The following is a 13,650-nucleotide window of genomic DNA, read 5'->3' as shown; positions in this document are numbered from 1 at the left end:
TGGCTGCCCCACACTTCTCTCCGCCTTATCACCTGCACCCAGTTAGGCCTAGGGCCACATGAAATTAGGCCACGGGACACATATTGCCCTTGAGGCCACAGATTTTCTAATCCTTGTTCTAAACCATCGTAGAAGAAAAATGGCGGCAGTTGATTGTCTGAAAGGGACCTGTGGCCAAATGTCTCTATGGGCAAACATATTATATTCTGTATATTTTTAATGACTTGCATGTGCTTTTGTAGGATTGTGTCAGTACGGTATTGTAATTTTCTTACGTTCATTTTTAATATGCTGTAAGGCCCTTTGGAGAGTAAACGAAAGAAGTGTCTCCCAACATACACAATGACAACAAATAAATTGGGATCAGAAAAATAAAACGATACTGGTAAAATAATGTAGGTTTGTAACACAAATGTATTCATAAATAAAACTTAAGAGTAAAAGACTAAACAGTTTTTTTCAGTTGTCATTGGTGTATGAATGTGTACACACACATGCTTTTTGACATTCATGCATTAATGAAAACTGAACAAGATTTTTTGGTCAGAATATGTTTGGTCTTTTGCATTTATATTTGTGTTTGGGGTTCTTAACAGAATCACAGAACTGTAGAGTTGGAAGGGATGGCAAGGGTCATCTATTCAAAGCCCCTGCAGTGCACGAATCACAGCTTCATTGGAGGTTTCAAAACAGAGGTAGGATGGCCATCTTTCAGAGATACTTTGGCTGAACCAGTTTCCAAAGCATAGTCCACTGCAATAATCTAATCTGGAGGTTATGTGAGGATGGAGTCCGGTGGCCAAGTCATCTTAATCCAAAAAACATCAACAGCTGGCAAACTAGCGAGAGCTGGAAACGGGCAGTCTTGGACACAGATGCTGTCCAAGCCTTCAGTAGCAGTACGGGATCCAAGAGTAACCCCAATCTGGGCACCTGCTGCTTCCAAGGAGGCACAGTCCTCTATCTAGATCAAGCTGTCTCTTCAATTATTGGACACAATAATTCAGATCATATAACACCTCCATCTTGTCTAGATTCAGTTTGAATTTTTTGGCCAAATCCAGCCCATCACCACCTCCAGCCACCCATCTAGCACCTGAACCACCTCTCCTAATTCAGATGTTACAGCGAGAGTTGCACACTATTTGCACGTTGGTGACACCTCACTCCAAATCTCCTGAAGATATCTCATGACAGCTTCTTATTGGTGTTAAATGGCATGTGACACAAGATGGATTCCTGTGGAATGCTACAAGGTAGTTCCCATGGCTCCAAGTAATACCCCCTATTGCTACTCTGGACAAGCAACCATTAGAAGCCAAACCACCATAAAACAGTTGTGTATCCTTTGTCCCAACCTCACAGACTCCCTCCAGGAGCATACCATGGGCAGCAGTATCAAAATCTACAGAGAAGTGAGGGAGAATGAGCAGGGGATCACTCCTCCATCTTTCACCTGATGTAAGTGATCAACCAGGGTGACCAAGACACTTTTGGTGCCATGACCAGGCCTGAAGCCAGATTGAACAGGTCTAGATAACCCCTTTCCCACTGGGAGATAGTTGTTTAGGACTTCTGCGCCCAGGACCCTAAATGAGGGACACATCTCTACCTCCTTCCAGGAAGATAACACCATAGCCAACACACACCTGGAATGACCGGCTCAGTCAAGTTCCTTTGTCTAAATCTAGTAAGTCAAGATGGGCAGGACCAAAGGGTCAAGTTTGAACCCCTCTAAGAAATGTATTCACATCCTCACACCATAACAATGGAAACTGATACAGTACAGCCAGACCCAATGATGCTCTGGATACCTTCTCCAGACTTACTCTGTGGCATCTAATTCTGCCCAGATCTGTGTGGGCAGAATTACTACAGCATGTATTCAAGGATGGAATAGAATTGCTCTGCTGGCGAGATAAAGAAAGCTCACTCGCCATACAGAATAATATTGCTGGATGGCTACTAGAGGATGCAATGGTAGCAGAAAAGTAAGCTTTCCACACCACCATCAATAGGTGCAAGAATGTGCTGGGTCAAACTCAGACTGGAATTCGCACCAACTGTGTTCCTGCCATCAACCTTCCTTCTTTATCATGCACAGGTCTCTGGAGTACCATGGAGGTTTGCGTACAGCACAGCATCAGTGACGATACTCAGGCGCAATCATACTGATGGCCTTACACATCTCCTGGCTCCACAGTGGGATAAGGACCTCAACAGGAGCACTAGCAAACACTGGATTTCTGAGGGGATATGTGCTGAGACCTTTTGTGGGAGCCATAGGGGGGACTGGTGGGAACACTTGCGCTCACAGGCATCATGTTGATGACCACGGCATTACAGAGCTTTGCAACTGCATGTAAGTTTGTTGAGGAGACTCATTTAACAAAGTCAACTGCTCTCTGCTGCTTTATCAGGTCTCCTAGCCCACGGATTGTGATGCTTGCCTAACCACCCTAACATCTCCTTTAAGATTAGACAATACTTAAAACAGCAGTACCTCATTTTTCATATATCCAAACCCTGTTTGTCACACAGGATGCTATGGCCTTATACCAAACCAGTCTATTTGTCTGGCATTTCAAGCAGTCAGTCTTGCATGCCCTGCTAACTAAGATCCTTGTAATGAGAGAGGCCAGAGAATGAACCCAGGACCTTTGCAGGCAAACAGCATCCTCTACCACAAAGCTAAGCACTTTCTCCAATTTTCTAGTCCCTAGTGTATCACTGTCTTTGCATTTTGGAGACTCCTTCTTAGTGTGAATTGCTAGAGTTGCCATCTTCCCGAACTCAGCTCCACTCCCACCAGTATTTAAATATTTGAGAGTGGGGTGGATGGGTGGGTGTGGATGCATTTTTGGCTCTAATGCGCCTGCATGTGCGTGAACATTAAGATAGCATGTCATACACAGCCTGACACTTTGCACACTGGGGAGGCTCGTACTCAACTGCTGATAACAGGTTGTAGGGCAATTATGCTATTCCTGGCCTATTTTTAACTGAAGGAACACACAGAGACACATGCAGATGCAGACACACTGCCAACTTTTAATTCAGTAGAAGGACAGGCTGTTGCAGAATAAGTGAGTGCAGGGTACTGAAAGAGAAGCTCAATCTTCATTTATGTGGAAGGGCTCACATAGTAATCCCTGGAGGAGCAACAGCAACACTACAAAAGTGACAGCTATTTTCAGCACTGAAATGCTGGGGTGGGAGTTAGAATATGAAAAGGAAGATGCCTTATACCAAATTAGATCATTAGTCCCACCGGGCTCAGTTCTGTCTACACTAACTGGCAGCAGCTCTCTAAGGTCTCAGGCAGGGAGTCTTTCCCAGACCTACCTGGAGAAGCTGAGGGTCAAACCTGGGTTTTTCTGTATGCAAAGCTGGGACCCCATCACTGAACTATGCCTGAAATACAGTGGCTTGCCTAAGGCTACCTACTAAGTTCATCACCATGGTGTGAATTGAAATAGGAAAGCTGGGGCAGAGCATATGCTTTGTCTGCAGAAGGTCCCAGGTTCCATCTCAGGCAACCCTGTCTCAAATCCTAGAGAACTGCTGTCAGGCAGTATAAGTAATGCTGTGTTAGATGGCATATAAGAAAGAAAGCTTCAAGACACAGATTCAAAATGTATGCATGCAGGTCATGTGTGCAGCTTGCGACCTCAGCCCTGCCCATCCCATGTGCAGAGCCTACACACTTTGAAGGTATGAATGAGGTTCCAGAGCACAAACTGCAAGCTCCACGCATGAACACGCCCACACACCAGCTCCTCTGCAAAGATGGAACCACTGTAATTACTTCAAAGCTATCAGTAAGCATGGCTAAGTGCAAAGTCGTTTGCAACTGAGAAGCCTCCATATCACATTTCCTTCTCAACAGCATCATGTGGACTCGTTCTCTGTCTTGGTTTATGGCAGCTTCCTATGTATATATATCCACAGAAGAGAGGAAGAAAGTTATGCATGTTAAACTGGCATGGGACAGAAATAGGCTCATCCATCTATCACCAATTAATCTTCCCCCCCCTCTCTCTCACCCTCCCTCCCTCCACATACGTATCTATATACCGTACATCTTTACACACGCTCTCTCTCTCTCTCTCTCTCTCTCTCTCTCTCTCTCTCTCTCTCTCACACACACACACACACACACACACACACACACACTCACACTAACTAACTAACTAACAGGATGGATTACCCTGTTCCGTGTCAGTTTTGCATGCATTCAATCATAAGTCATACAAAATGTACATTTAAAACATATACATTTCCCCCAGTACTGTATACACAATTTTGTATGCACTTTCCTCCAAAAGAAGCATTTTCTATTTCCCATGCCCCTCCATACATATTTCTGGATATTTTTTCTACTCAGCCTCCCTAAAATATTCATTTATATATGCATTCTCCTTGTGAAGCATACATTAAAAAACAAGCAAACCCATTGTCACAAAAATCTGAAGAGGTGCTCCATCCAATCGATAACTGCATTATGATTTACCTCTATGTTTGGGAATGGGAAATGATAGGTCAGTTGACTTTAAAAATGTGGACCTGATGAAATTCTGCTCCATCTTCATTAACTCAGCTGCTTTTATGGTTTTATTTCAATCAGATGACATAAGAAGGTGCTTTGGGGCAGGGCAGTCATCTCTTTGCTGTCTCTCCTCTTTCCAAAGTTTGCATACGAAAAACAACTGTGCACTTCCAATTCACACACAGAAGTAAATGGAGAGAATCTGACCTAACAAGGTCTTGCGTGGGCAAGCAAATTAGAAGCATCACTGCTGCCATTAACCTTTCAGAGTAAATATCAATTATGAAAACTTGCTTCGGTACCTATGTCCCCTGTTTGCTGCCGTGAATTAAGAGGGTCATCAGCCTTTTCGACAGATCTTGTTCATTTACACCTGCTGCCTGCCAGCAGGGGAGCCCACACCCCCGCCGCCAGTGCACTGAGCCAACCTGCTTTAATTCATTGGTAATTATCTTAATGAGACACACGCAGGACTGAACTAGGAGGACAACTTGTTCTGCTAAATGGGATGTGCTGGTTTCGGGGGGTTCCCCTTGGCACAGCTGGGTGTTGTAAATGAAGTTTGTTTCTTCAAAGCTGATCCTTGCTCGCTTGAAATTTGACAGATCTCCCTGTCATTTGGAGAAGGTCCCAGGTCCAATCTCTGACATATCCAAGTAGGGCTGTGAGAGAACCCTGCCTGAAACCCTGGAGAGCTGCTGCCTGTCCATGTAGAAAATACCTAGCTGGATGGACCACTTGTCTGACTCAGTAGAAGGCAGCTTCTTATTAGGGAAAGGGCTGTAGCTCCATGCAGTGGCAGAGCTTCATGCTCCAGCACCAGGGGGGGGCGCGGCAGAGAGCAGGCGTGGGCGTGGCTGGTGCACGTCCGGGGGGCATGGTGCGTATCCTGGGGGCGTGGCACGCCTCCCGCAGGGGCATAGCACACATCCTGGGGGCATGGTGCGCCGCCTACAGGGGTGTGGCGTGCAGTGCGGGGGGGCAGCCACGATGGCTACCCACCAGGATCGCGCTGCTGGGGGCAATGCGCTTCCCCCGCTCCTCTCTTCCTCCACCAGTCGCTCCATGGCAGAACTTGATTTGCATGCAGATTCTCCCAGGTTCAGCTTTACATTTCTTTACATCCACTGCCACAATATTTAGTGATGGCTACCAACTGTGGGTTAAACCACAGAGCCTAGGACTTGCCGATCAGAAGGTCGGCGGTTCGAATCCCCGTGACAGGGTGAGCTCCTGTTGCTCGGTCTCTGCTCCTGCCAACCTAGCAGTTCGAAAGGACATCAAAGTGCAAGTAGATAATTAGGTACCGCTCCAGCGGGAAGGTAAACGGAGTTTCCGTGCACTGCTCTGGTTCGCCAGAAGCGGCTTAGTCATGCTGGCCACATGACCCGGAAGCTGTACGCCGGCTCCCTCGGCCAATAAAGCGAGATGAGCGCCGCAACCCCAGAGTTGGTCCTGACTGGACCTAATGGTCAGGGGTCCCTTTACCTTTTTACCAACTTGGAAGGTTTCAATATAGTATTAAACAAATTCGTGGGGAATGAGGCCATCAGTGTCTACTAACCCTGATGTTTGTGTTCTGCCTCCACCCTCGGAGGCAGTATGCCTCTGAGTGCCAGTAGCTGGAAATCACAAGGACTTGCTGTTGTGCGCAGGTCCTTCTTTTGGACTTCCCATAGGCACTGGCTTGACCACAGTGAGAATAGGATGCTAGAGTGTGATGGATCCAGGAGGGCAGTTCTGTTCTTAACACCAACATGGTGTCTTGCAAGATTTGAACCAAATGGGCATAGGTTCTGTTCCTAGGCCCCTCACCTGTTATTTCATTTCAGTTCCACCTGGTTTTCAAGAATAAATATAGAGCCTATAATATAAATATGTAGAAGGAAAACCCATTGTACTACCTGAAACATTTTCACAAAGATGGACAACCCCTTTATTAATGAGATGCAAATTCAATTGGGAAATGTTCAAAAACAATTAAGGTCCTTTTAAACAAAGTCCTAGGACAGAAATGGAAAAAAAAATAGTGGAAGAAAATATAATGCCAAAAGGACTAATATCATATTTGTAGAAAACCATTATAGAGGTTCAATTTTGTCCACAGCAAAACTTGAGACGGTGGTGGGAAGTGAATTGGGATTTAGAAACTGAAGAAGATGCATGCAACAAACAGTGGACAAAAGCGCCATACAAAGCCAATAGAAAACAACCAGAGAAATAAAGCTTTAAAGCAACCTTTGTGAACCTAGTGCCCTCCAAATGTTTTAGACTACAACTACTGATGTGAGTTGCAGTCTAAGATATTTGGAGGGCACCATGCTAGAAAATAATGCTTTTTTACAGGGATGGGAACCCATGTCCCCAGATGTTGCTGGAGCACAACTCCCATCACGGCTGATCATTGGAGGCTGATGGAAACTGGAGACCAACAACTGCAGGGCCAAAGATTGCCCAGGAATTCATGTGCAGGTGAATATAAGCAGATGTAGCTAGACTGAATTTTTCCTGGTTAATAAAATGAATATCATCCGCTATTATCTCTGATTCAGGAAATCCTATGTGAACCAGAGGGAGAAACCAGCAAAGCTTGAACCGTTCCAACCTGCTCACAGGCTCCAGGTGCTTGTGAGTAATCCCAAGCCACCGTGCCAGCCAAGAATCATGAGCCACATGCCACTGGATATCATGTCCCGTGATTAAACATCATAACTCATTCCAGCCATAACTTCTGCTCGTTATATTCTAGCTTTCCTTTTCCATTCCTGCCATGGCTCTTTGTTCTTCCCTGAACAGTATTTTATTTTATTTTATTTATTTATTTGGAGTGGATTGGGAAGGACAGGAAAGGACAGGAAATGGAAAAGTGTTTTCACCCCGAAAACCCGGTCCCCCTTCCTTAGCACTCCGTATGAGTATCTCTGCCTCCACCACCACCTGACTTCCATTTCATCCAAACAGCTCGACTCTCCAGTTAAAGCAAGAGTCTCCTCCCAGGTCCCAGGTCATCAGAAAGATTATTTTTATTTAGGGTTGCATCTATTTTCAAATTGCAAGCATTCCCCCACCCCCACCCCCTTTGCTCATTATTAATAAATACACTTCAATTTATCAAAAGCTCCCTTTCGAGTGCTACTGGGAGCCCTGGGGCAAAAGGAGACAAATTCTTTTCTTAAGTTGTTCTGAAAGGTGCTGGGCTCAGCGACCCTCACCCCCATTAACCTACCAAAGCTAGTTCACTCCTACTGGGAGCTCTGCAGCTTGCACAGCGGCAAACTCAAACTGATCTTGTGCCATCTCAATATATTTGTTCATTATCTTGCGCACACACAGAAGCATTTGGAAATGTACTTGGGGCACAGGCCAAATTGAATCATCTGCCTTCATTTTCTACACGATCTGAAGCTACAGCTGCTACAACAGGCTGTGGGATTTCTTCCCCCACCCCAATTTCTCCCTCCCTGACCCCCCTCCATCTCTCTCTTAAAGCCACATCCATCTGTTTTTGCTTGTTTTTTTAAGCACTTTATGAAGTTTGATTCTTAGCATACAATTTTTTTTAAAAAAGTATCACAATTAAAACTTCAGGAAGATTCCTTTTTGTTTTGCAGCAGAAAGGAGAGAGAAAAGAAGCTGGTGAGGGAAACTGTGTGCCTGCCCCCATGAGATAATCCATATGCAGAATCTTTGTACCGCAAAGTTTACAAAGGAGACGAGTACAAAATGTATACCGGATGCTTCCAGGCGATGCATTTTTCTCCCAACTATTCTTGTGGGGCAAACGTTGTTGGATTATTATCATCATACTAATTATCATTTAATTTATTACCTGCACTTCTCCCTAAGGTCCCAGGGTGGGTTGCAGTATTAAAACTCAACATTATACAACACAGTATTTAAAAGTAAAAAAATAGTTACAGAAATAAGCTGGGTCCTAAAAAAATACACCTCAAACCACAAACCAAGGCAAAGAGGTGCATGTTCAGCATCCACTAGAAGCTGCATAATGAGGGTGCTAGAGCAGGGGTCAGCAAACTTTTTCAGCAGGGGGCCAGTCCACTGTCCCTCAGACCTTGGGGGGGGGGCTGGACTATATTTTTTGGGGGGAAATATGAATTCCTATGCCCCACAAATAACCCAGAGATGCATTTTAAATAAAAGCACACATTCTACTCATGTAAAAACACCAGGCAGGCCCCACAAATAATCCAGAGATGCGTTTTAAATAAAAGGACACATTCTACTCATGTAAAAACACGCTGATTCCCAGACCATCCGCGGGCTGGATTTAGAAGGTGATTGGGCTGGATCTGGCCCCCAGGCATTAGTTTGCCTACCCATGTGCGCTAGAGGTACCTCTGTAGGGAGTAAGTTCCACAACTTAGGGGCTGCTGCAGAGAAGGCCCTCTCCTGGGGCCCCACCTCCACAAGCTTCTGAAGGCAAAAAAGGCTACCAAGAGGAACTCTGCCAATCTGGCTCTGTAGGGAAGGAGGTGCTCTCTCAGGTATCTGGGCTTTGAACACTACTGCAAACATCCTGAATTGGGCCCAGAAACAAATGGAAACTAGAGTAGCTGTTTCATGAGATTGAAATGGAACTCCAGCCAGTAATCTGGCTGCTGCACTTTGGACCAATTGAAGTGTCTGAGTCTTTTCCAAGGGCAGCCCCACCCAGAGCACAATGCAGTAATCCAGTTTGGAAGTTGACAGCTCCTGATATCTCAGATCACTGCTCATGCTAGCAGGGGCTGACTCGTGTATATAGTCATAACATTTCTCAAGAGTCACAAATGGGACTAAACCAAGGGTCGCCAAGGTTTACCTTGCCTGGGCTGGTTCACTCCAGCGGAGATCCCTCTGTGGGCTAGATCACGTGCATGCGTGAGTGTGCATGCCAGTGATTTCCAGTGTCTGCGCAGACGCTGTGCGGGGACTCGCCAAATGGGCGGCTTGGTTTGGGGGCAGCTCGTGGGCCGGTTAAATGACCCCCACGGGCCGCTTGTGACCCATGGGCCTTAGGTTGCTAACCCCTGGACTAAATATAGGAAGAGCCCTGCTGAATCTTATCTATGCCAGGTAGAATACAAGGAACGGTACAGCATTTGCTTTGCACTCAGAAGGCCCCAAACTCAGTCCCTGGCCTCTCCAGGTAGGGCTGGGATGGAGAGCTACTGCCAGTGAGTTCAAACCAGGGAAGAAGAACCTGTGGCCCTCCAGATATGGCTGTATTACAGCCAGAACCAGTCCACCCATAAGGTGAGGTGAAGCAGCCGCCTCAGGTAGCAGAAGTGCAAGAGGCGGTGCTCCACCTGGCCAACTACTTCCACTGCTGGTGAGGAGGCGGCGTTCCAGCACACGGTGTTGCCGCCCATCTTCCCTGCCCCTGGGGGGAGAAGCTGAGTGGCAATGCTTGGAGAAGAGCCCCAGCGCACACCAAGTTGGGTGAGAACTGGGGCATTCCTGTGAGCCATATTGCTGATCAGGCTGCCTACCACCTAGGGGAGAAGCCAAGTAGTAATACTTAGAGGAGCATTCTGGCTCCCATTGAGTTTAGCGAGAGCAGGAACATGGCGGCAGAAAAGGGCAGGTGTGGTGGCGGGGGGCAGGAGGCAGCAATTCCTGTTTTGCCTCCGGTGGTGAAACGGAACAGGCTGCCCCTGACTACAACTCCCACCAACCTTGACCACTAGCCATGGTGTCTGGGGCTGATGGGAGTTGGGAGTCTGACAACATCTGATGGGCCAAAGGTTCCCCATGCCTGGTCTAGACAATACTGAGCTAGGTGGAGCAGCAGTCTGACTCCATATAAGCAGCTTCCAATGTTCCTGATCAGCTCCCATAGCGACCAACCAGCAAGATCTCCTGACGGGCACCTGCTATTTAGAGGCATACTGCCTCTGATATTGGGGGTAACATAGCCACTGTGACTTGTAAAAGGTAAAAGCAGTGCTTTTTCTGAGGGGACGCAGAGGTACACATACCCCTAAACATTTTGTGAATCTTTGTACTTTTGTCCATTTGCTGTATTTATTTTCCCCAGTTTTAACTATCAAAATGGTGAGAGTACCCGTAAACATTTTTTTAGGGGGGAAAAAACCCACTGGGTAAAAGACCCCTGGATGGTTAAGTCCAGTCAAAGGCGACTATGAGGTGAAGCGCTCATCTTGCTTCAGGCCGAGGGAGCTGGTATTTGTCCACAGACAACTTTCTGGGTCAAGTGGCAAGGCAGGACTAAACCGCTTCTGGCGCAACGGAACACTGTGATGGAAGCCAGAGCGCATGAAAATGCTGTTTAATTAACAGCCTTACCCTCCTTTTAAAGCCATCCGAGCTGGGGACCACCAACGCAGATTGTGGTAGCAAATTCGATAGTTGAACCATGCACTGTGTAAAGAAACACTTACTTTTGCTTCCTCCAAACCTCTCACCCTTTAGCGCCATTGAATGACCCCATATTCCAGTATTATGAAATTATTCCCGTCTACTTTTCCTTTTTGTAGGGTAATGCAGCCCCCAGGGCTATCTTAAGCATATGTAGGGTGCAAGGATCTGCCCCAGGTTGCCCAGTCCCAGGCACGCAGAAGGGCAGCTGCTTCAGCGTCTTGCTGGCTCGGTCACCCCTGAACTCGCGGTGCAGAGCCGCCCACAGCAGAAGAGACCGCCATGGCACTCCGACCGAAGGGTGGGCTCTTCCCCAGACTCAACTCTCGGGCCCCCGACTCTTGGCCTAGTGCCTCTGAGAGCCCGGCGCCCGGGTGCCCCGCACCCCTAGTGCCTATGGGTAAGATGGCCCTGGCAGCCCCCATGCTTTTATAACATTAGGAGATTTAAATACACACACCTTCTCATTATGAGTGCCCAGTCTACTTTAAAATACAGTGGTGCCCCGCAAGACGAATGCCTCGCAAGACGGAAAACTCGCTAGACGAAAGAGTTTTCCATTTTGGAAGTGCTTCGCAAAACGAATCTCCTATGGGCTGGCTTCGCAAGACGAAAATGTCTTGCGAGTTCCTGCGGGGTTTTTTTCCTTCCCCCCCTTTTTCTAAGCCGCTAAGCCGCTTATCAGCTGATCCGATAAGCCGATAAGCCGCTAAAAGCCGCTAATAGCGCTAATCCATCAATGGGCTTGCTTCGCAAGACAAAAAAACCGCTAGACGAAGAGAATCACAGAACGGATTCTTTTCGTCTTGCGAGGCACCACTGTATCTAGGAAATTAGGTGAAAGCCTATTGTGCAGGTGAAGTCATTAGAATTGCACCCACAGTTGAGTCAGAAGATTTTGAGCAGGCGAGCTTTAAGTGGCAGACTATGCTCAGCTGATGTACAGAAGGTGCCAAAATTATAAATGCCTGTTCTTGCCAGAATGTGGTAAAAGTCAGTGAGCTGCCTTCATTTTTAAAGCTCGAAGCAAACAAAACCATTTGGCTTTATAAATGCATTTCTTTGACTCTTACAAAAAAAAAAGGACCTATGTATCAAAACAAGATGGAATCATATTGCATCTGAGTTGTTTCCTTGAAAATCCAGCCTTAATGCATTCTAACAGAATTTATCTATCCCAAGCATACCTCATAATGAGATCAACTGGGAAAAATATCAGCCTTGTTTGTATATTTTATACGTGCTCTAACTTGGCAGTTTGGAGATTATGTATTCCCCAGGTCCCTCCTTAAATCGCTTCACACACTGCAATTTGATTTTCTTTGCTTGCCCTTTTCCACAATTTCTCCCCCTTACATTTCATTGAGTTCTGGCTCACAGGGCAACATTCCCTTTGAATTAAGGGTGCAATCTTTTTTCCTCTCAATAAGGATATGTGGCACGAAAAAGCAACGTTACGGTTTGAAGATTTTATGATTGAAAGAGGACTCTGGTGTGCGCATGCTTGCATGGACGTTTGTTTTGTTTTAAATCCAGTGAAAAGGCAAATCCTGCAATTCTAAGTAAGGTCTGTAGATGTGTGTGCCTTCTGATCTCACCAGTCAACAGGGATGTGCATCGTGCATGTTTGCAAACAGAGCGCACCTCACACTCAATTACTGTAGCAAAACACATGCATTGGACATAGGTATCATGCAACGTGAGACTAATCTTTCTAAATTGATGGATCATGCAGCTGACAGTTAAATTTGCAAAAAAGGTGGTCATGGGGCTAAAGCCCTAGTACACTGTCTGAGTGTGAAGTCAATGTAAACATTGCTTAATTCCCATAGAATGCCATGCACGGCTGGATGAAGTTATAGCAAGGTGACTGAAACCACTTTTTAAACCTCCAAAGGGAAAAAGAGAGACATTTAAACCACGAATTTGAATTCCAATTCTTTAAATAAACAAAAGTATCAACACCATGCTCACTTACAAACAAATAAAACAAACTACCTAGGAGCATGAGTCAAAAACTAGGATCATGTATGTTACTATATTATGCATTGTTTGTGTTTTTATATTGTAAACTGCCCTGTGATCCTAGGATAAAGGGCAGTATAGAAAATAAATAAATAAATAAATAAATACCAGTATGTGTGTGTGTGTGTGTGTGTGTGTGTGTGTGTGTGTGTGTGTATATATATATATATATATATATATATATATATATATATATATATATAATCTCCCTGCTCTGCACCTTCTCGAGTGCTTTTACCGCATAGGAAACTGAGAGGTATTTGGGCAGGTGTGTAGAAATCTATGGACTTGAGTGGATGGAATGTAGCCTATTGTGCAAAAAAGAGAGATTCACATCCATTTTTTCCTCTGGCCATGCCCACTGCTAGTCTAGAAGGTTGCCCCTCAGTGAATGTGGGCCTCAGGCTGAAATGTGTCTGAAAATAGGCCTTAAACAGCTTCAAACCCATAACTAGCCTTTATTTCACCCTGGTCAAAGACCTAGTTTGGCATCTCCCATGCACATTTGTGTACACACACACACACACACACACACACACACACTGGGAGCCTCAATGGTGCCCCTCTGGAGGCTTCACCTGGAGCAAAAAAACTGGCTAGCTCCCACTCCCACCCCCGTAGCTACGGATCTGTCAAACATATTATGAAACACACAGCATTTAAGCTGCTTAAGGAAGTCCGGAGGCAGAAGATGC

At 45.9% G+C, this 13,650-nt stretch overlaps 1 protein-coding gene across 11 annotated transcripts in view; it reads right to left on the bottom strand.

The window, feature by feature from the left end:
* The window catches only part of FBRSL1 (fibrosin like 1), a 792,844-nt gene that overhangs the window by 437,134 nt on the left and 342,060 nt on the right, over positions 1–13,650 (bottom strand). The gene's annotated exons all lie outside the window — the stretch shown is intronic.

Source organism: Podarcis bocagei, assembly GCF_964188305.1.
Source record: "Podarcis bocagei genome assembly, chromosome: 16".
Taxonomy (NCBI): domain Eukaryota; kingdom Metazoa; phylum Chordata; class Lepidosauria; order Squamata; family Lacertidae; genus Podarcis; species Podarcis bocagei.
Note: the sequence above shows the minus strand (reverse complement) of the source record. Positions and strands in the feature narration are given on the sequence as shown.